The sequence below is a fragment of the Accipiter gentilis genome, unplaced genomic scaffold, assembly GCF_929443795.1.
Source record: "Accipiter gentilis unplaced genomic scaffold, bAccGen1.1, whole genome shotgun sequence".
NCBI classification, from domain to species: Eukaryota; Metazoa; Chordata; class Aves; order Accipitriformes; family Accipitridae; genus Astur; species Astur gentilis.
In genome coordinates, this window is record NW_026060872.1 from 229,379 (window position 1) to 252,113 (window position 22,735).

The 22,735-nt window shown below is 46.3% G+C and overlaps 1 protein-coding gene and 1 long non-coding RNA gene across 2 annotated transcripts in view; one reads left to right on the top strand and one right to left on the bottom strand.

The window, feature by feature from the left end:
- Window positions 1-1,179, bottom strand: part of LOC126037006 (electroneutral sodium bicarbonate exchanger 1-like) — a 37,899-nt gene extending 36,720 nt beyond the window's left edge. The window contains exon 1 of the mRNA XM_049797222.1: window positions 1,136-1,179. The gene's annotated coding sequence lies outside the window, so the exon portion shown is untranslated. The remainder of the gene's footprint in view (window positions 1-1,135) is intronic.
- A 5,289-nt stretch (window positions 1,180-6,468) lies between these two features.
- LOC126037010 (uncharacterized) lies at window positions 6,469-9,433 on the top strand. Its single transcript, XR_007505440.1, has 5 exons — window positions 6,469-7,015; window positions 7,345-7,457; window positions 8,228-8,340; window positions 8,670-8,782; window positions 9,111-9,433. It is a non-coding gene; the product is annotated as an uncharacterized LOC126037010 (long non-coding RNA).
- Window positions 9,434-22,735: the final 13,302 nt, after the last annotated feature.

Below are 22,735 nucleotides of genomic sequence, written 5' to 3' on the forward strand. Positions count from 1 at the left end.
GTTCCTCCCCACTTCTCATCCCCAAAAGACAAACTCGGGCCTCTGCCTTCTCCGTGTGTAGCTCCCCACTCCCTTCAGCATGGAGCTGCGAGGCTCGGGGTTTGTGGAGAACCACAGGTGGGAAACCGAGGCTACTAATGGTGACCACAGAGAACAGACCAGCTCGGAGGGGGCGAGGAGGGCTGATGCACAATTTCTACGTTTGAATTTGTTGGGAACTTGGTGGGAGTCACAAGCTTGCAAGGCACAACCCCAGCTATCCAGGACATGGGCTTCCCAAGATCACAAACCTCCGGGGACGGGGACGGCGCCTGCGCCGGCGAGCGAACGCCGGGCTGCCCCAACGCGAAGCACGGCGCATGCGCCCGGGAGGCGCGTCCGCACGGCTGGTCGGGGAGCGGGCGCAGCGGGAAGCCCGCGGAAAACCACGCGAAACCGGCAACGCTCCCGAGTCTGACCTGGTCGGACTCCGGGGGCCGCGAGGACTACGCCGCGCCCGAGAGCCACGCTGCTGCCCGGCCGCTGAGTCCGCGAAAACTACAGCTCCCGGCATGCCCCGGGAGGCAGCCTGCCCTGCTGCCTGACGCCGAGGGGACGCCGCTTCCGTTCCCCCCCACCTCCCCACGCCGGCGCAGCGGCAGTTCCCGCCGAGCCCCCAGCGCCGCTCCGGGTAGCTCCGGCACGGCGCGGCCCCGCTGCCGCTCCGTGCGTGCAACACGGACCCCGCCGTCCTCCTCGGGGCTTTCCCCGGGACCCGCCGGCCGACTACGCAGCCCCGCCACGGGGCCCGGTGAGCCCCCACCCCCGCGCGCCCGTTCTCTCAGCCGCCCTGTCAGCGCCCCCCCCCGCGCGCCCGTTCTCTCAGCCGCCCTGTCAGCGCCCCCCCCCACCCCCGCGCGCCCGTTCTCTCAGCCGCCCTGTCAGCGCCCCCCCCACCCCCGCGCGCCCGTTCTCTCAGCCGCCCTGTCAGCGCCCCGCCCCCCACCCCCGCGCGCACGTTCTCTCAGCCGCCCTGTGAGCCCCCAGGGCTCCCCCTCGGCCTCGGCACCCCCACCTCCCCCGGGGCACCCCCACCTCCCCCGGGCCACCCCCGCCTCCGACGTTCGCGCTCCGAGGGGTGCCCGGCCCCGCTCACCTTCTCCCTCGGGGCAGCCGCAGCCCGGTCACTGCTCAGCTCCGCTCCTGCCTGGGCTCCCGGCGGCCCCTCCCCCGGCAGCCCCTCCCCTTGCCAGGGAGGGGGCGTCGCCATCAGCCTCTCACTGCCCGCACCTGCGGCTCCTCCAGCCCCGGCCCGCAGCTGTGGTACCGAAACCCGCAACCAAACCCCTCACCACCAAGGTGAAGTGAAGCAGCAGGCACTGCCTTGACTGAGTGACAGATGTCAAGAGTCATCTGATGTGGAAGAGGTGTTAACTGGGGTCAAAATACAGATTTTAATACCCATCTTATTTTAGTTCTAAGACTTGGCGATTGCCAGGTATCATCTTTTCGATTTCCCCAGGTCCACCCGCGAGCGAGGCCACAAGGGAGATTTCTTCCAGAGAGAGGATAGAGTTATTAAGTCTCAAGACCACGATTTGCTTTTCTCCTTCATGAAGAGGTGAGTGGGTCATATAGCATCACTAGTCACCCAAGCAGTTAAGCCTGAACTTTTCACCTGTCCTTTAATGCCGTCAACTCCAAGCTAAATTTTTCCCGTTATTAAGAGGGGACCAAAGATCATGTGAAGTATTATTATCCTTTCTACAAATACACCCCCATCTTAGAGCTTTAGCTACTAGAGAAGGTCTTGGGAGTTTGGGGTCAGAGGAGCTAGCTGCAAGTACAAACTTTCATACAGCTCTGTTTAGGATGTGTGATGTTTCTCTGGTTGTCTAAACCGGTCTAAATTTCCACAGATGGTCCCGACTCTGGGTGGCTCTAACAAGGATCCTGGAACTCCAGTAAGTTCTAAACATCGTTTTATATTTTAAACATGATCCCAAGTTCCTTTTTGCACTTGTCTCTACGGTTTTGGCAGCTGACAGCCCCGAGGGGTGCTTGTACAAGTTTCTCCCGAAGGGCGAGTAAATTAATTCTTTTGTCCGTGAGGTGGATGGTTTGGTAACGTTATAATTCACAACGCTATAATTCCTTCTTTCAAATTTAAAAAAAATAATTGCCTTTTAAATCCATCCAATTTAATCTGCTAAAATGATTCTCGTTGTTCTACCTCTTTTCTCAAGTTTTGGTTAAATTCAATGTCAGTATTCTCCACGGAACTAGATTTTCATCTGACTTTGGAATCGGAAAGGCAGGCTGTTACCGAGGTTAAATTCTGTGTCTTTACAAAACTTTGAATCAGTTACAAAACTAGATTATTTTTTTTAATTCAAATTACAAAACCGGTTAATATCAAGATGAATAGTTCAAACAATAATTGTTCCATTTTGTTTATCTCATGTTTAGAACCCCTCAAAAAAAACACATACACCCTCTAAACACACAAAAAGATTATTGCCCTCGACAATATTCCTAATAGCAACCCCAACATTATAAACTTTACACAACTGTTTTCCCAAATAGATAACGTGAAACTTACTTATAGATTTTCCGTTTTAAAGGGACAGTTTCTTTAGACTTCCAGTTTCTTGTTGGGTGCTTTCTTTATTCTCGAATAATGAAGCCAAGGTTCTTCTCCCAGACCTTTACTGCTACAAGTGTTGTTAAAATGACTCGATACGGTCCTTTCCACTTCTCGGTGATTTTATATATATTCAATCTCCTGGTCGGAAGGGATGCGCTGCTACGTCCAGTTCTAAGGGTCCAGCTGTGGAGACATACTGACAAAGTTCTTGAAAAGAATTGCTTAAAGAAATCATAACACCTTTTAAAAACATATCTCCAAAGGCACTCAAGATACTCAGAACACAGGACTCTTGATATGGTCTTTCATACAACATTTCCTAAAGACTTGGCTTTTCTTTCTCTTCTGGCTATACTCCGATTCTTAATAGAGCCACGGGTAACGCTTTAACCCATGTGAGGAGTGAGGTTTCCTGACAAATTTTACTCGACAGTTGCTTAAGGATATAGTTCATTCTCTCTCTCTCTCTCTCTGCCCACACACTTGCTTGTGGTCTATGTGGGGTGTGATAGTCTCAATCCATAGATAATACTTGGCTCAACTTGTCTCATAATCTTTGCTATAAAATGAGGGCCATTGTCAGATGACATTCTTACAGGCACCCCATATTTTGGTATTATCTCTTTGAGCAAGACTTTGACTACTTCCCTTGCTTTGTTGGTGCGACAAGGGAAAGCCTTGGGCCACCCAGTAAAGATATCAACTAAAACTAGGACATATCCTTATTTTCAAGGCAATTCTATAAAATCAATTTGCTAATATTCTTCTAAAAAATTTCCTTATTTAATAATCCCAAAGATGATCTTATTACTGGTTCGGGGATAATTTTACATATACATTTCACATCCACTTATAATTGTTTAAACAATCTTTGTCATATTTCGCTTTCTGTTTCCCAGTATACTCTGTGATGTTCAATGGGGCATTTTCTCTTATTATTGTGGGTGGGACTATTATTCGACCTGTCGGTGTTACAGCCTATCCTGTTTCATTTTGTTAGCCTGCAATCTAATAATTAATTCTTCATCTTTTTCATTATAATTTGGAGTTTCTTTAGGCAATTTTATACCTTTCTCTGGAACTAGTGCTAGGATGCCTTTTTCTGCAGCCTCTTCAGCAGCTTTATCAGCCAGTCGGTTACCTGCGTTAGGACCGGTCTTACCTAACGGATGTGCTTTACAGTGCATCATCGTGACTGCTGTTGGTTTTTGAATGCTTTCTAACAATTTCAGTATTTGTTCTGCGTGCTGAACGGCGGTTCCTGGTGCAGATAACAGTCCTCTTTCTCCCCGTATCGCTCCATGCGCACGTACCACTCCAAAAGCATACTTTGAGTCTGTCCAAGTGTTGACTCGCTTTCCTTGACTTAGTTCCAGAGCTCGAGTAAGAGCTATCAATTCAGCCTTTTGGGCAGAGATCATCGAAGGCAAAGTTGGCAACGCAAGTACCTCCTCAGTAGTTATTGTCTATCTCGATAAAACGTTTTCCTTCACAGATGGAACCGCTTCCGTCGGCATATAGTTCCCAATCTGTTTCTTCTAGTGGCACATCTCAGAGATCCAGTCAGCTGGAGTAAACTCTTTCGATTGCCTGCAAGCAGTCACGTTCCAGTTCTCCTTTAACTCGGTCAGTTGTTGAAAACGCAACAGGGTTAACGGCGGTAGTAGTTTTTAGGTAAACATCATCTTGTTCCAGCAACAACACCACTTGGTATTTCAGCATTCTGCTAGGGGATAACCAGTGCCCCCCTTTCCGTTTTAGCACAACAGTTATCATATGGGAAACGTACAGTAATCCTTTCTCCTCAGGCGAACTTACGAGCTTCCTGGATCAGTAGCACAGTTGCAGCGACGGCTCTCGGACGACTAGAGCATCCCAGACTCACGTTATCCAATCGCTTCGAGAAGTAGGCCACAGCTCGCCCACTTGGCCCTAAATATTGGGCCAGGATACCCAGAGCTCTACCTCTTCTTTCACGAGCAGAAAGTTCAAGTGTCTCTTGTGAGATCTGGCAGACGCTAGGGCTGGCACCCCTATTACAGCCTGTTTCAATTCTTGGAAGGTAGCTTTCTCGGCATCGGTCCAATCCGTCGTTTGAGGTTTTGAGCTGCTCCTATAAAGGTCAGGCCAGCAAGCCACAATTTATAATCTACAGGTGACACCACTCGACCATTCCCAGAAATGCTTGTCATTCATTTTTTTAGTCTTAGGTTCAGGGAGACGACACATTGCCTCTTTTCTCTCAGTTCCCAATTGTCTCTGTCCTTTTAGGATTTTAAAACTCAAATTTAAGTTTCTTCTTTCTGGGTTATTTGGGTTTTTTTCTTTTGACACTCGATATCTACTGATTCCCAAAAAGTTCAAAAAGTTAAGAGTTAACTTTGTGCATTGTTCTTCCGTCTCAGCTACCATTAACAGATCGTCCATATATTTCAGCAAGATTTCTTGATTATTTTCTTTCTTCCAAATCTCTAATTCTCGTGCCAATTGATTTCCAAAAATGGTAAGACTATTCTTAAAGCCTTGAGGCAAGACTGTCCACGTATATCGTGTTTTTCTCCCAGTCTCAGGATTTTCCCATTCCAAAGCAAAAACCTCTTGACTATTGGGATCCAAGGGAATATAGAAAAAGGCATCTTTTCGGTCCAACACTGTGAACCATTCTCATTTCTCCGTTAGGGTTGTTAACAAAGTATAAGGATTTGCTACGACCGGATGAATACCTTGTACTATTTGATTTATTGCTCTGAGGAGGTCTTGAACTAATCTATCATCTTTTTCATCAGCCTTTTAAAAGGCAAGATCGGGGTGTTATATCTGGATTCACATTCTATTAACAATTTGTATCTTAAAAATTTTTGTATTACCATTACTAACTCTTTCCGACTTTCCGGTTTTAGGGGGTATTGTTTCATTCTTACCGGATTCGATCCTGGCTTTAAATCAACTCTCACAGGTTCTGCTTTTTGGATTTACCGGGAACTTCCCAGTCCAGACGACTGGAATGACAGCATTACACTTGGACCGGTATAATCTTCTGCTTTCGGTAAACATCCTGTTAACAACAAAGCCGCTGCTTCGATACGTTTAGTTTCTGGAATTAAAATTTTAAGCTCTCCATTTTTAAATTTAATTTCTGCCTCTAAGTTCTCAAATAGACCTCTCCTTAACAGGAGTTTAGGAGAATTTGGCACATACAAAAACTGCCGAGTGACCCACTGCTTTCCTAATTTCATTGTTAAAGATTTAAAGAAGGGTCTAGTTTCTCGTTCGCTTGTTGCACCAACACCACCAATTTCTTCAAAACTTAACTCTCCCTCTGAGGTATTTAAAACTGAAAAGGTGACTCTAGTGTCAACTCAAATTCAATTTTCTGTTCTCCCAGTTTAGCTGTAACCAGAGGTTCTGCTGGGAGACTCCCCTCCGGTCCCCGTCCGATACGTTCACTTAAAAAGAACAAATCTACATATGGCACTTTATTCCATTTACTCTCTCTCCTACAAAACAACAGTAATTGCAATATAGTATTGTAACTCAAAGTTCTGTTTGTTTACCATTTTTCCTGCAGTTCACCCCAACGTGCCAATAAACATCCCAGCGGTGATGTTTCTGGTAACTTTTCATCAGCAGTTCTATTTCCTGCACTCTTATTCTTAAACAATTTTGCTAATGCCATTATACTTATATACATTCAAATACCAAATACCAAACAAATGCAAACGACAGCTGTCCCAAATAATACACAAAGTCCAACCCAGCAATAGCTTTCGCTTATGACTTACGGGCAGACGCCTAGGCTTCCACTGCAGACGGCTACCCTCCAAGCCCCAACCCTGGGAAGCTTTCGCCGCGCCTCACGGGCAGGCTTTCCAAACAAATTCCAAAGAAGCAGCGCCTTAGCTTTTTTCCAGGGAGCGCTGCGAGGAGCTTTGCGTGTCGAGGGTGACGGTTCTCCCCGAGAATACCTCGGTGCCGGCCGGAGCTCGATCGACACGCCATCTCGTCCAGTCTCACTCGCAAGGTCCCATTTGGGTCGCCAAAACCGTTACCGAAATCCAGAATAAAACTCCTTAACGCCAACGTGAAGTTAAGAAGCAGGCACTTTGTTTATCGCAGCGCTGGGGACACGGGAACCTCTGTCCTCCGGGATTCCCTGTGATTCCTTGCAGACGTCTCCTAGCGTCTTTTGGCCTTTTCTTATAAGGGCCGGAGATCCCAGGTAGCAGCCCCAGACTTGTCTAATGATGCTACCCTAGATGATTCTTCTCTTTTGCAGGAAGCTCTCTTCTCCGGGATCGACCCAAGACTCCTCCCAGGCGTCATCCCAGAACGTTTTGACCTCTGCGTTCGGGACCGGAGATCCCAGCTACCTGCTCCAGACTCCTCCAAGTAAGTAGCTCAAGACATTTTTCTTCTCCTGTAGAGAAATCTCTCAACTCCGACAGGCACCTGAGACTCCTCCCAGGCATCTCCCACAGTCTTCTATCCTCTGCTTTAACTACCTAAGGGGTCAGGTAGAAGCCCCAGACTCCTCCAAGGAAGCTACCGTTGAGGTTTTTTTCTTTTTTGGAGGAACCTCTGCCGTCCAGGATCCCCTGTGATTCCTTCCAGACGTCTCCTAGCGTCTTTTGGCCTTTTCTTATAAGGACCGGAGATCACAGATAGCAGCCCCAGACTTGTCTAATGAGGCTACCCTAGATGATTCTTTTCTTTTGCAGGAAGCTCTCTTCTCCGGGATCGACCCAAGACTCCTCCCAGGCGTCATCCCAGAACGTTTTGACCTCTGCGTTCGGGACCGGAGATCCCAGCTACCTGCTCCAGACTCCTCCAAGTAAGTAGCTCAAGACATTTTTCTTCTCCTGTAGAGAAATCTCTCAACTCCGACAGGCATCTGAGACTCCTCCCAGGCATCTCCCACAGTCTTCTATCCTCTGCTTTAACTACCTAAGGGGTCAGGTAGAAGCCCCAGACTCCTCCAAGGAAGCTACCGTTGAGGTTTTTTTCTTTTTTGGAGGAACCTCTGCCGTCCAGGATCCCCTGTGATTCCTTCCAGACGTCTCCTAGCGTCTTTTGGCCTTTTCTTATAAGGACCGGAGATCACAGATAGCAGCCCCAGACTTGTCTAATGAGGCTACCCTAGATGATTCTTTTCTTTTGCAGGAAGCTCTCTTCTCCGGGATCGACCCAAGACTCCTCCCAGGCGTCATCCCAGAACGTTTTGACCTCTGCGTTCGGGACCGGAGATCCCATCTACCTGCCCCAGACTCCTCCAAGTAAGTAGCTCGAGACATTTTTGTTCTCCTGTAGAGAAATCTCTCAACTCCGACAGGCACCTGAGACTCCTCCCAGGCATCTCCCACAGTCTTCTGTCCTCTGCTTTACCTACTAAGGGGTCAGGTTGAAGCCCCAGACTCCTCCTAGGAAGCTACTGTTGAGGTTTTTTTCTTTTTTGGAGGAACCTGTGCCCTCCGGGATCCCCTGTGATTCCATCCAGACGTCTCCTAGCGTCTTTTGGCCTTTTCTTATAAGGACCGGAGATCCCAGGTAGCAGCCCCAGACTTGACTAACGAGGCTACCCTAGATGATTCTTCTCTTTTGCAGGAAGCTCTCTTCTCCGGGATCGACCCAAGACTCCTCCCAGGCGTCATCCCAGAACGTTTTGACCTCTGCGTTCGGGACCGGAGATCCCATCTACCTGCCCCAGACTCCTCCAAGTAAGTAGCTCAAGACATTTTTGTTCTCCTGTAGAGAAATCTCTCAACTCCGACAGGCACCTGAGACTCCTCCCAGGCATCTCCCACAGTCTTCTGTCCTCTGCTTTACCTACCTAAGGGGTCAGGTAGAAGCCCCAGACTCCTCCAAGGAAGCTACCGTTGACGTTTTTTCTTGTTTTCGAGGAGCCTCTGCCCTCTGGGATCCCCTGTGATTCCTTCCAGACGTCTCCTAGCGTCTTTTGGCCTTTTCTTATAAGGACCGGAGATCCCAGGTAGCAGCCCCAGACTTGACTAATGAGGCTACCCTAGATGATTCTTCTCTTTTGCAGGAAGCTCTCTTCTCCGGGATCGACCCAAGACTCCTCCCAGGCATCATCCCATAATGTTTTGACCTCTGCGTTCGGGACCGGAGATCCCATCTACCTGCCCCAGACTCCTCCAAGTAAGTAGCTCGAGACATTTTTGTTCTCCTGTAGAGAAATCTCTCAACTCCGACAGGCACCTGAGACTCCTCCCAGGCATCTCCCACAGTCTTCTGTCCTCTGCTTTACCTACTAAGGGGTCAGGTTGAAGCCCCAGACTCCTCCTAGGAAGCTACCGTTGAGGTTTTTTTCTTTTTTGGAGGAACCTGTGCCCTCCGGGATCCCCTGTGATTCCTTCCAGACGTCTCCTAGCGTCTTTTGGCCTTTTCTTATAAGGACCGGAGATCCCAGGTAGCAGCCCCAGACTTGACCAATGAGGCTACCCTAGATGATTCTTTTCTTTTGCAGGAAGCTCTCTTCTCCGGGATCGACCCAAGACTCCAAGACAAGCAGGTGAAGGAAGCCTTGCTGAAGCTTTAGAGAAGGAAGAGGGTCTTTCATTCCGTCTAGCTGGCGCTCTAGGCTTTCACCTGTCTCCTGTCTTTCTGCTCTTTCTTCTTGAGCTCTTGGGGTATTTGTCACGGAAGGTTAAGTGGTTAAAAGTGTCCTGGTTTCAGCTTGGATAGAGTTAACTGTCTTCCTAGTAGCTGGTACAGTGCTATGTTTTGAGATCAGTATGCAAAGAACCTTGATAACACTGATGTTTGCAGTTGTTGCCGAGGAGTGTTTAGATAAAGTCAAGGATTTTTCAGCTTCTCATGCCCAACCAGCGAGAAAGCTGGAGGGGCACAAGAACTTGGCACAGGACACAGCCAGGGCACCTGACCCAAACTGGCCAACAGGGTATTCCATACCATGCGACATCCCATCTAGTATAGGAACTGGGGAGTGGGGGGGGGAATCGCTGCTCGGGGACTAGCTGGGTGTGAATGGTGGGTGGTGAGCGATTGCACTGCGCATCATTTGTACATTCCGATCCTTTTGTTATTGCTGTTGTCATTTTATTAGTATTATCATTATTAGTTTCTTACTTTCTGTTCTATTAAACCGTGCTTATCTCAACCCACGAGTTTTACTTCTTTTTCCGGATTTTCTCCCCCATCCCACTGGGTGGGGGGGGAGTGAGTGAGCGGCTGGGTGGTGCTTAGTTGCTGGCTGGGGTTAAACCATGATAGAGACAGAGTCACAGCAGCACAGAATGGATGCTGAAAGAGACCTCTAGAGATCATCCAGCCCACCTCGGCTGCTTGAGCAGGGCCAGCTGCAGCAGGCTGTGAGTCTGCTTCTCGAAGGTTCTATTGGCTGCGTTGCTCCCAGGTTGTGGAGCTCGCATGGGAAATGGGCAATGAAGAGGGATGAAGTTTCCAGGCACTTTCTGGCCGGTGCAGTGATTTTTTCTACTCTTAAAAACTCAGTTGGGCTCAGCACAGCAAGGAGCCACAGCAAGGTCTTCAGTGCCTGCACTGGAAACTCTGCGTATACTCCGGCCAGGGAGCACCGCAGACACCCTTCCCTCCACGGGCCCCCAGTTTCCAAGAGAGCCCATGCCTCCAGCGGGTCCCAAGCGCCCTACCCAGGCAGGAGCACGGCACAGACCAGTGCGTTTAAAGCTTCTCCCGGAGGAGCCCGTGCAGCCCGAGTCGTTGAAGAGGGCGGTAGCTGGGAGCCTTGTGGAGGATGTCCTGAGGAGGTGTGCGGCTCCAGGGCCACAGAGCCCCCAGGCAGCTCCCCCAGGCAGAGAATAAAGAGTTTGCTCCCAAGGGCTTGCTTGTGCCTACATTTATTGATGCCAGGCCATACTGTGTCTGGGTGTTTTCCCTGCAAAGTTTTCCCTCGTCTTCCTCCCTCCTACAGCCTCGGTCAGGCCAAGACCCAGTTCTACAGGGAATCTTAAGTAGGGACGAGAAAAGGAGTCAATGTTTCTGCCTTGTTTAGAAAGCTTTGTGGCTGGGCTATTGGAGGGGCTGGTCCAGCTCTGTAAAGCTGTACTCATGCCTTCTGTGAGTCCCATAGGTGGGCGCTGTTGAAGGCTGCGCCTTGTTCTGTGCGTTTATTCTCTCGTCCCCTCACGACCTCCTGATGGGCCTTGGGGTTCCTACCCAGGCCCGTTGGTAGTCCTGTGTCGCGGTAGAGACGGACACGACAAGTAACAGATCATGCAAAATGGCTCCTTTATTGTTCTAACACACCTTTTTATCCCCTACTTCAGAGTATGTGTTAGTAGATGATTGGTTTAGTTAGTAACGGTTCTTCTTATCGCTATCTTGTTTTTGTACCGCTCTTCTCGGATCTTCCCAGACTTTCAAGGATACACTACAAGCTGCTCAAGGTCGCGCTGTTCTCGAACTGTCAGGCATTTTGTAGACCCGTTGCATCCCCCGACAGTCCTGTCTGTGTCGCAACAAGGGACTGGCCTTCAAAATGAGGCTTTGGGCCCTAAGAGAAGGGTTTGGAGCATAAAAATGAGGGTTTGGAAACTCAGGATGTGGCTTGGACCCTGAAAACGACTGGCTGGATCCTAAAAATGAGGCTTTGGAGACTGAAAATGGGAGTTCGGCAACTAAAAAAGTGGCCTTGGGCTCTAAAAAGGAGACTTTGCCAACTGCAAGGGAGCCCGTGGACCCTCAAAATGGGGGTTTGGAGCCTGAAATGGGGCTCTGGAAGCCAAAACTAAGACTTTGGGAAGGGAAAACGAGGCTTTCTGCCCTGTAAGTGTAACTTTGGAGCCTAAAAGCGTGGCTTTGTGCCTTAAAGCTGAGGGTTTAAACCCTCCAAGTGAAACTGCGGGCCCTAAAGAACAGCTATGGGTCATAAAAGGCCAAATGGTTTGGACCAGAACAATGAGGAGTTTGGCCCTCCAGATGAGGCTTTGGGCACTAAAAATGGTGGGGGAGATGCTACATGTGACCCTTTGGGCTCTGCAAAGGAGGGGAACCTATTGGTGTCGATAGGGCCCTAAGACATGAGGCTTTGGTCCCAAAGAGAGGGCTTGGGTCACTCCAGGGGAGGCCCTCAGCTGTTAAAAGAGGCCTTTGGACCCTCCAGTGGAGGGTTTGGGCCCTAAGAGTGGGGCTTTGGAAATGAAACTGAGGCTTTGAACCCTGCATTAGGTTTTGTGCCTTCAAGGGATGCTTCAGTACCAAAAACGAGGGCTTTGCGCCCTAGAAATGGGTCTTTGGAAGCTCCAAATGAGGGGTTGTGCGTTAAACAAGAGATGCCTTGCACCCCAGATGAGGAGCTTGGCCTCTAAAATGAGGCTTTGGGCCCTCCAATTGAATATTTGGACCCTCAAAATGAGGCCTTGGGCTCTCCCTAGTTGCAGACTGGATCCTAAAAATGAGCCTATGGTCCCTGGAAAGGAGGCTCTCTTCCCTGAAGAGGAGGCTTTGGAAGGTAAAGAATGAGGCTTGGGGCTCTAACGGTGGGGTTTGTGCTGTAAAAGGAAGGCTTGGGCCTTACAAATGGGTATTTGGGCTCCTGCAATGAGGCTTCAGGACCCTAAAAATGAAGGGGTGGATTGTGGAAACGATTCTTTGGACCCCGAAAATGAGGCATTGGGCCCTAAAACTGAGGTTCGGAGCCTCAAAATTTGAGTTTAGAAACAAGGTTGCGGAGCCTGAAATGGGGCTCTGGAGTTTATAAATAAAGCTTTGGACCATCAAAATGAGGATTTGTTCACAAAAAAGAAGGGTTGGGACGTGAAAAGGAGTATTTGGACAGTCAAAACAAGGCTTTGGGACAGAAAAATGTGTACTTGGGCCTTATAAACGAAGCTGTGTACTCTAAAAAGTGGCCTTCAGTCCTAAAGCGTTCAGTCTTCTATTGGGATGCTCCCTGTGGGACAGGAGGACAATTGCTTTGAGCTGCCTCTATTTCAGGAAGGATTACCTACATTTGCCTTCCATCTGAAATACTGCTTAGTGCAACTTGTTGGGTTGTTTGTTTTTTTTAAAATTGGGGAAGTGTGTGTGAACAGCTGAGTGCTAGTATACAGTGAATTACCTTCCCCTGCTGAGAGTAAATGGGTTTAGGAATAAAAATACCCGTTTTGTATTACAAAAATTGGTTCCCTTGAAGATGCAAGTGCTAACTGATGGACTCCTGGCTGACAAAATCTCTTCCCAGCTTGCTTAAACATTAAACAGCCTTCACAGTGGCGTTCAGATGATCTCGTGTGATTTCTTGCAATTAATCATGGTTGACTGAAGCGTACCACTAAAGCATAGTAATGTGTTTTGGTTGTTAAAAAGTAGGAGGAGAAGTTCATGGAGACATCTTCTGTGTCGGGTTTCAATGAGTTCAAGCTATTGTTGTGTCCGGTTGAGAGTTTCTGATGTTATTTTTCCCTCTTTCGGAGGGGGGTGAACATGCCCATCTCGCCCTCCAGGAGCAAGGATGCCATCTCAAGCCCATGCCACCCTCAAAGCTTGCGTCCTGGAGTTGAGCGTGGAGGGGCATCACCCCACGAAGGTTTGGTGTGTTGTAGCAGTCGGTGCTGTGAGGTGGGTGGCAGTGGGGTGGAAGCAGCTGTTGGGGGTTCCGTCATTTGCATAGCCCAGCCCCCCCCGCATGCTTCAGAATGTTGGGGTCCCTGTGGCAGTTTTTGAATGGTCCCTCCCAGTTGGGTCAACGGACCCAGCTCAGCCAGAAGATCCCGTTGGAGCTCCTCTCTCTGGCATAAATCCCTCGGCGTTTGGGCTTGAGAAGAGGTAAAGTTGGAATCTGCAGATCTCCTTAGGTGACCTTCAGGAGCTGTGGGCTGTGGGTGGGGACTGGCTCTCTGTCTCTGGTCCAGCGACTGGTGTCATTGCTCATAGGAAGAGCTTTACCAGGCGACTCTGCCGTTTCCCTTCTTCTGGGGGTTACGGGAGCCGTTTTGGAGGTGAGGGAGATGTGAATTCCCGGTCTTGAGCCAACCTGGATGGAGCAGAGGTGGACTGTGATTTGTCTGACCTCAACAGTGTATCTGTAACGCAGTTGCAATCGTCTCTGCCTGCACGACTGGCATGAGGTCCTGTTTTATTTTAAAGGAGACGTAGTGAATAAAATCAGTGAATCTAATGGGCGGTCTTTCTGACCAAATATATAAATGTTTATTTAGGATAAGATAAACGGTCCCTTGAAGCACTGGTTACACGGACTTAACTCTGTGTTGCCTAAAAATGGGACCAAGTTTGGCTCGGCCGTGGGCGTCTACATTAGAGACATCCACGTTTAGTCAGATGAATCACACCCCAGTCTCCTGTGTTCCTCATCAGGTCTCTGGCAACTCTGCTGTTAGCCCTTACTGAAGCCAAGTACAGTCTCTCATTGATTGATAGATTGATTTTAACAGAAAGGAAAGTCAGTCTTAGACATTTGGTTGCGGAAGAAAGTTTGTGTTTGAAGATCGTGCTTGGATCTTTGAGTAGGTCTAATTAGATGCCTTTTCCTCTTTGCTTCATCCCTGATAAGCTTAGGCACTCTCTGTTTGTCCTGTTTCGGAGGACCACTGCCCAAGGCGCGTAGCATTGCCCAGGGAGATGCTGCATCTCATTTTGCACTGTGAGTCTTGTTAAGTCATCAGGAATGAAGTACTTTTAGGAGATAAGCTAACTAAATTGCACTCAAGTGAAAAAAGTGCTCTATAACTCCCGAGAAATAGTACTGGATTATAATGAAAACAGAAGTATTTTGAGCAAAAGATGCTTAAAAAGTTAGGTAAAAATGAAGAGCACGGTGCAATTTTTTTAGTTTGGGTTTTTATACATTTTTGATTTAAAGTTTGAATGTAAACAAATCTGGTTGAATTGATGTGGAAAAGATGTTCAAATTGACAAGTATTTCTTTCAAACAAGAATAAGCAAAGTAGCAGCTAGAGAGAGTGTTTTGGCTTTAAAGTGTTTTGTATTTGTGAACCCAAATCTCCAGGCTGCTGGGCAGGGTGAGACCTGTGCCAGCCAATTCATCTTTTAGCTCCAAGTGCCTTTTGATAGAGATGCAGGTCTCCTGGGGATTGTGGGGACGTGCTCCTGCATCTGGAAAAGATGGCTGAGTTCCTGGTGTAAGAAGGGCACTGGGGTTTAGAGGTCAGAGCTGAGGCAGGTATGGAAGATGGCAATAGCTGTGATCATTAGTGCAAAAAATTTATTTTTGTATATTCAAGCAGGTTTTTTTCTCTCCTCTGCTAATCCAGTGTGGAATATGAGCCAATAAAGAGAAACCGACGCTGTACACGCTGGACACACTTAAGTATTTGTTTTAAAATAGGTGTGAGGTCAAGCTAGAACGTGCTTTGCAATTGGTGTATTTACTGCAGCAAATTTTCTGCTCTTCCTGGCCGTCTTCTGTGGTTTTCAGCCTGCTTCACCTCCACAGAAAGAGATACCATGCGTATGAAAGAGCCGGTTATGCGTCTTCCCTTAGGAGATATTTTTTTGTGCTCTGCTCTTGAGTTACGATCTGAATTATTTATGCCAACATTTCAAATAGCTTTTGGATTCCCTGGTTAAAGTATTCTGAACCTACCCCAGCTACATGTTACAATGCACAAGTCCCACCAACCATCAGTTTTTATTTCATGTCATTTGTCATGAAGTAACACACATTGCAGCCAGAATGCTGTGTTGCTGTTCCATGTTTTTTTTTACAGTAGTTTTCCAGCTGTATTCCTCGTCCCCATGATAAAGAGTGTTGCCAGTATTTCTTTTTATCTTAGAATACACATGGTAAGGATGGTTGCTGGATGTCTCATCCTTTTTAAGGCTGTGAAGGCATGCTCTGACAAGGCCTTTTCCCAGACCCAGGTATTCAGGGATGCAAGGTGTGCCTATCCCCATCAGCTCTGTGAAGGATGTAAGAGAGATTGTGCGCCTGAAGGTTGAATGATGCTTCTGTGTTAGAAGCTGAATTTCCACAAGCAAAAAACAGCTTCCCCGACTCTTTAAGCTGTGTGTCCTTTTAATGCTGCAAAAATGTAAATAATGATCCTTGCGTACATCTTTCTCAATTAAATGTACAGTGGATGTCTTCTCGTTCAGCTAGTCTGGAGCTTAAAAAGCAGCTTAAAAATACTGGACAGGGTAATTTTTGGTGGACATGGCCAGAGCCTGCTTGGAAGAAAATTGGATTGGTTACACCAGTCTTTATGTGAGGCCCAAAGAGAGCCTAAGGTTTTGAGTGCCCTAGAATGCTCTTTTCAAGTAGGTTAACAGGCACATATACACCCTGTAATGACGTAAGGACTCCCCAGAACATCTTCAGGACAGCTATATTTTATGCAAGCCCCTGTTTTCATGCAACCTCAGCTAGCGTTGTGCTGCTCTTTGCAGGGTCGGGTGAGCGGTGTTGTCTTTGGCTGTGTGGGCTTAAATGTGTTTCTAATGTGCGTGTCAAATAATTGCCTGTTAAACAGACTGCCAGTGTGGCTGACGCCAGTGCTTCCGAAGAAGGTGAAATAAAAGCTTTGAAGATAGGGTCCTGCTGCGAATACGACCCAGTCAAGTAAGTGTTGATTGTGTCCCATCTGATCTTTGCAGATCGTGGAAAAATTGCAGAGATGTTTGTTTTAACGAGAGAGACACATGCCTACCTCTTTGGTTTTCTCTCCCAAACCATTTAGTTACCTGAAGAAACCCTTGGGTCCGCTCCGCCATCATCTACTTGCTTTCACTGCGGAAAACGTGGCCACTACATAAAGAACTGCCCGACAAATGGGGTAAGATTGTGGGGGACTTGTGGTGTTACTTAGTTTTTAATTGTTTTGCCTTGGCAGTTACGTAACAAATACATGAATCCTCATATTAAGAATTGTTTCTGTTGGGGTGAAATGCAGAGGTTGTATGGCAATGTTGCAAAGGCCTTCAAAATTCCAGGGGAAGCTGGAATTAGAAGTGTGAAATTTTCTTTTTCCTAGGTCGTAGACATTCAATATATCCATAGGTCTTTCTGGGTGAACACTCGTGCATGTTTTTATATCTTTCAGTATTAGTGGAAATGTTTCTGTTTTCCACTCTTCTTAATGGCAGTTCACAGTTTTTATTATTTTGTACAAAACCAAGACATTTCTCTCTGCCCCATCTATTGAATATTTGCGTGTTTTAATTGCACTAAGTCCCTGGTTGAGTATTGATGCCATTTAACCGTAGTCACTGAAAGCTCATTTTGCTTCTGTTTTATGTTTCAAAGGCTTCTTGCCAAGTCTAACAGATGGCTGTTGGACTGAGATTTCCTCCCCCTCTGACTTTTCTGAAATCCCATGTGTGAAACAGGCTGAAGTTTTCCTGTTGCTATACAGTGAGAAAATACTGCCGTGTGCTGACAGGAGTGGCTCTTTTAAAATGACCGTGGTAGCACTTCTGGTTTTCCGTCCTGGATCTCCTTTTGTAGAAGCTGTAACATCGACTTCTTGCTTTTATAAAATGTAATTGCTCGGAGACTAACGTTATGCTGAGCCTGCAATTTACATGTATCCTCTGGCAAAGGAGAGGTGGGATTCATTTCACCTGCTTTCTAGCTGTGAAAAGATTAATTTTCTAGTCTGAGCTTCTTTCTTAGTTGCTCCAATGAATGGGAGAGTTCTGCAGAAGGAAGATTGTTCCTCCCTCCCTCTTCTAGTGTTGTGGCTATAGAAAAGTAGTTTAAACTAAGCGCCTACCTTTTAGGAGGCTCATGTGGAGCGAGAAGAATTCCATCTCTTCTCTTGCTTTGAGAAAATGCAAAGCTTGGAAAAGTTTTCCTCTACCCATCTTTAACTCGTTTCTTTTTCCTTCCCCACCCCTCCTCCAGGGAAGCTTATGCTAGAGGAAGGATGGAGAAGCCTCCCTTTTTACCAGAGGAGCCGTCTTCTTCTTCCTCCTCCTCCTCCTCCTCCTCCTCTTCCTCCACCTCAGATGCTCCCGTTCCAGATGAGTTGTCATGTCTCATCTGTAAGGACATAATGACTGATGCAGCTGTTATTCCCTGCTGTGGCAACAGTTATTGTGACAAATGTAAGTGTTACACCCGTGTTTGTTAATTCTAAACATCACATCTGATTTTCTGAAAGCAGAAAGAGGAGGGAACAAAATTACTTTGCTACCAGTTCTATTTTATGCTGAAGTATACCCTGGACGGGAAAGGGCTCTTCTGGTATCAAGGGCGAAAAAAGCCAGGAAGCCTTTTCCCCTTTTTAGGTATCTAGTTAAGTCTTCTTTACAAGCGGAAGGACGAGTATGAGGAGAGTGGCTAACTGTGCAGGGGATTACAGTATTAGACACTGAATGCTTTTAGTTGGTCCACAGCCCTTTGTCTCATACAAAATTATATAGCCGACTCTGGTGACTTAGAGTGGTCTGCAACAAACGGATAGTTAGCCATTTAATCCACATTCTTCTCCACGGGAGAGTTGGTTAAAACCTTCAGAACTCGAACCTCCTAATGGTTTTTTGAACCTATTAATGAGGTTTTTTTGAAACATGTTTTGTTCATTAACCTTGAGGTTGGGGACTTCTCGCTGTACTAGATAGTGGGGAAAAAGACTAGCTGCAACATCAGGACACAGCCTATGCTACATCTGCAGATGTTCCAATGGTGAAATACAAAACTGTATAGTTATTTGCTGCATACTAGAAATTTTTTACACTATTGAACATTTATAGCTTCATGCTCTCAGTTCAAGACTATATTCACCTATTAATCATAGACATGTCTTTATGATTGGTGAGAACCCCTAAAACTTCCTTAGTTTGGCTAAATACTGTTTTGATTATTCTAATTCTATGCAGGTATTAGAACAGCATTACTGGAATCTGAGGAACATATATGCCCAACGTGTCAGGAGACAGATGTTTCACCTGATGCTTTAATTCCCAACAAGTGCATACGCCAGGTAACATGACGACTTTTACATAAAGTGCTTGTAAGAAAAGGCTCTTTGTAAAAAGCGGAAAGGGAAGAAAATATTAATTTACATCTCCTTAAGCAAGGCGTAATTTGATAAGGCTAAATTGACTTTTCAAATGCACTGTTTGCTGCTGTCACAGAAGCTTACGACTCTTTAGAGATGATCTGGCAAATTCGGGTCCCGCTCTTACTGAACACGATTGCCTCGCTTTCACATTTGGCGTTAACGCTGAAGTACTTGAAATACAGGTCCTCTGAGCTACCAGTCATTAGTATCAGTGTTCAATGTGACGTGTTCATACATCTGTATGTTGGTTTCTTTGAGGATTGATGGCATTTACGGAATACATGAGTAATTTTCCTCTGTGAAGGCTTCTGTTCGTATATCTGCTGAAGTTCCATCGTAGCTTCTTGTAAATGCTTTTCTCCCTCTAGGCTGTGAACAACTTCAAAAATGGAACTAGCTACACAAAAAGGCTCCATCAGCAGATTCAGCAGCAACAGCAGCAGCAGCAGCAGCCGCCACCGCCTCCACCACCACCCATGACTGTTAGACCTCCCGCTGTTCTGGTGAGTGCCGCTGAACCATCTACATCTTCCTCTCTGTCAGTCAGCAGTTTGTTGGAAGAGAAGGTAAGCTTTATTTCAACATATGCAGTGATTCTTATATTGTAGTAGAGCTTCTTTTCCAACTGTCTGCGTTTATTCACAAGGGCTGTCGGCTTCCTGTGCGAAGACAAGCAGCATTAGCAAGTCGTCTGGGCCCCCAAGGACAGTCAATACCCACCACTGGTAAGGAACTGTAACTTTAGAATTCCTTTCAAAACATTATCTTCAGATAAACTGCATGGGATTTTTTGCTTTTTCCTCTCTCCACTCCAAAAGGTCATCCGGGGAGAGGCAGTACAATTGGCTCAGCAGGTGGCAGACCAGGCTGGGAACTGTAAGTATTATATAGAAATTCAATGTATTACTACTTGTAAGCTGTTAAACGAGGCCGTAGCACTTGACTTCTGCAACGGCTGATTCATAGTGAAGTACGTATGCACAGATAGTTGTGGAGAATACAAGTGGTCGTTAATTTTTCAATGGCCTAATTTGAACTGGCTTTAACAAAGGGGATCTGTGCTTGCAGTGAAATTATTTAAAATAAACCTCCAGCACCTGATTGAGAAGAGGACTCTGACAAAGGAAGTCTTTTTTGAGGAAACCAGAATTACCTATCAAAATTAAATACAGTTAAAGGATCAAGTGGAAAGGCACCCTTTTGGTTCCTGGCTGAACAGGACTGTAGAAATTGATTTCCCAGTAGGAGTCAGCCTCCACATTCTTTTTTTCTAACAACTTAGTTGATGCTGATTGAGCAAATTCTTGGAAAAGTCAACACTGCTCTGTTATGACCATTTTGAATGTCTTCAATGTAGTCAGCCCAAATAGCCAAGCTGCTTTCTCTCAGTTGGCGAGAGAGGAGTCTGTTTTATCTGTGACTGCAGGGTCAGGTCAGTCCTTCCTTTTAGTATATATGTGTTCTAGATAGGTAGATTGTAAGGGTGCCCTGTGTTTATAAAATCTTAAGATAAATCAAAACAAACCCCAGGATCCATCCCACAGATTGTCTAAAATCTCCAATCAAGTAAGCAGGAGAATAACAAGTCGGGGACAAGAGCAGGCCAAATACATCATGGTGAGGCAACGATGTAGGAAGCGTACGTGGAAGAAGATGAAAGAAGTTTGGGAGAAGATGAGTTACTATCTGTGCAGTACGTTGCAGATCAGAAGCGTGAAGAAGTGTGGGCACATGCGAGATGGGAGTCTCTTTTAAGCCTGGGCAGCCTCCATCCACAGTCGCAAAGCTGAGTCTGAGGAGAGCAGACTGAGGGAAGTGTTGGGGGTGAGGATGTGGAAGGCAAGTAGGAGGGTCAAGAAATGAGTGTAGTCTCAAATGAACAGAGAGCAGGGAGAAAAAGGCTTCAGTTCAGAACAAGAAGTGCTTGCCACCACACTCCCGCTTCATTGGCTTTCCTTCTGTATTTGTTATGAAAATGGTATCATAAGAAGGAAAATACTTATTAGGAATATTTTGACTTATGAAGTGGAAGTTGACATGCCTATAAAGAAGGCAAGGCAAATTAGGTCAGGGCCTAGTTACACTTGAAAGTAAACAGCTGTTCTGACTGGGGAGAGTAGTTCATAGGACTACAGTCCTAATACCACCCCCCCACCCCCGCCAGCTTTTTGGAAAACGCCTAGAAAAAAAAGTTTGAAAAATGAGCTCATAGAGAAGGGGGGTGGGGGAGCCCACTAGGTGACTAAAAGCTACGTCTGTAGTTGGACAAAGCTACTCTGCGAGAGAGAAATCCATCTTCCCTCAGTGGCAGAGTAAAGGCAACAATTAGAAATCAGGAGTTGTAATAAGCTATCTTTTTAAAATCAAGTGTTGAGGCTGTCCTTTGAGCATTTCCTCATCCCATTCCAGCCAAAGTGGGTCAGATACCTTAAATAGTTCTAAGCGTCTCTTGACTAACCCAGCTCAGATTTGAAGCCATCCATTTGTGAAGTAGGAAAATAGCCGGTTTGAATAATGCCATCATTAATCCCTGTAGCCTTAGGGTCTGGATATGGACTCTTTGACAAGCATGATGAGTTGTAGAGACCTTTTTAATGGGTGTCCCCCTTTTGCTACTAGTGTTTCTGTAGAGACCCTTGATCCATTAAGTACAGTTCTTACCTCCGGTGCCCCTCCTTTCTCTCTCCTGGTTTCAGCTGGTAATGCTCTGCCTGACTGGGCAGTGAGCTAGCGAAAGCAGATTTGAGCACCTTCTACAAGCAGAGCTTAACTTGTGCTGCTCTGCGTGCTGATGTACATCTCTTGGATTTAGATTAAACCAGATGTATGTAGAGCTAAGCCTCTGAGCTATAAAAGTGGAACGCTGTGTTAAGAGCACAAGGCTCTGCTAGCAACGTTAGCTGCAGATTGGTTGATGTTTTCCTTCATCCTCTTCCATAGACAAAACCAAGGTAATGCTGAATTTACTGCAACAACTCTGTTTAACAGACCACTTTGTCCCTGCTCTGCAATCAACTCTAATGTCCTTTCAGAATCAGTAGAAGCACAGCCAATACATTGAACTAAAAGAAGCCAGTGTTAAATTGTCTTGTTTAATGTGATCGGGAAGCTGATGGGAATAACCTTAAGTCAAAAGTGCTGTGAAACTGAAATGGGTCCAAAAAAACTTGTGCTGTACATAGTGTCGCCCTTAGTGGATTTCAAACCTTTTCATTTCCTGGCGATCAGTTCCAACTGTCTAGCGCAATGCAAATAAGCTGTCTTCAGATAGTAGCAACTTGGATCTTTTCTTATATCCACAAGTGATTTTTAAAGAAGTTGCTTCTAAGTTAGGTCAAGTTATCTAAAAACCATAAGCAGGATCTTTCTTCCCTCATTTATATTAATGCTGGGCAAAAGGGCAGAAGCTGATTTGGAAACCTGTAAGTGGAAGGGTGTTTTGCAGTAAGGTGGTGGTTGTTGTTTTGTTGGGTTTTGTTTTTCTCTTTTGTGGAGTCTTCGGTATTTTATTTTCTCCCCCAGTACTCCTAGGCTGCAGAACCAGCCTCCAAGGCACTATGGAATGACTTCTGCAATTAGCTTGGCTCCTCCTACGGATAGAGATTCCATTCATACTCAGAAGCTGCTTGAAGCGATGAAAGCATTGGGGGTATTTGAAGAGGAGGAAGAACTGAATCACAGGTATAACAAGACTGTAAAATTTGTTAATGTCCTGGGTTTTTTTTAGGGCAAACTTAACATGAGTTTTCTTTACAGGCTGGTCGTTCTTGGCAGACTGAATAACTTGGTCAAAGAATGGATTTCAGAACTTGGTGAGAGCCAGGTAAGGTTTTTTGATAGGTTCTTATCAAAACAGCTGAAGCCTTTTAGTTTCTTTCAAAGGCGATACTACTAGGATTTATGCTAAAGTTCAACATTTAACTTCCTTCTTAAGTATCAAGGAGATCTGTAGTAAGAGCCATTGAAATAATGTATAAAAGATCCTTTAGATGAAGACCTTCAAGTCCTTGGGGCACTGAATAAGTTTGTGAAGTGGCTCTGTCAGTTGACTTGTAGCGGTTAACAAAGCTGAAACAAGACATTGTGGGGGGAGACAGATGGTAAC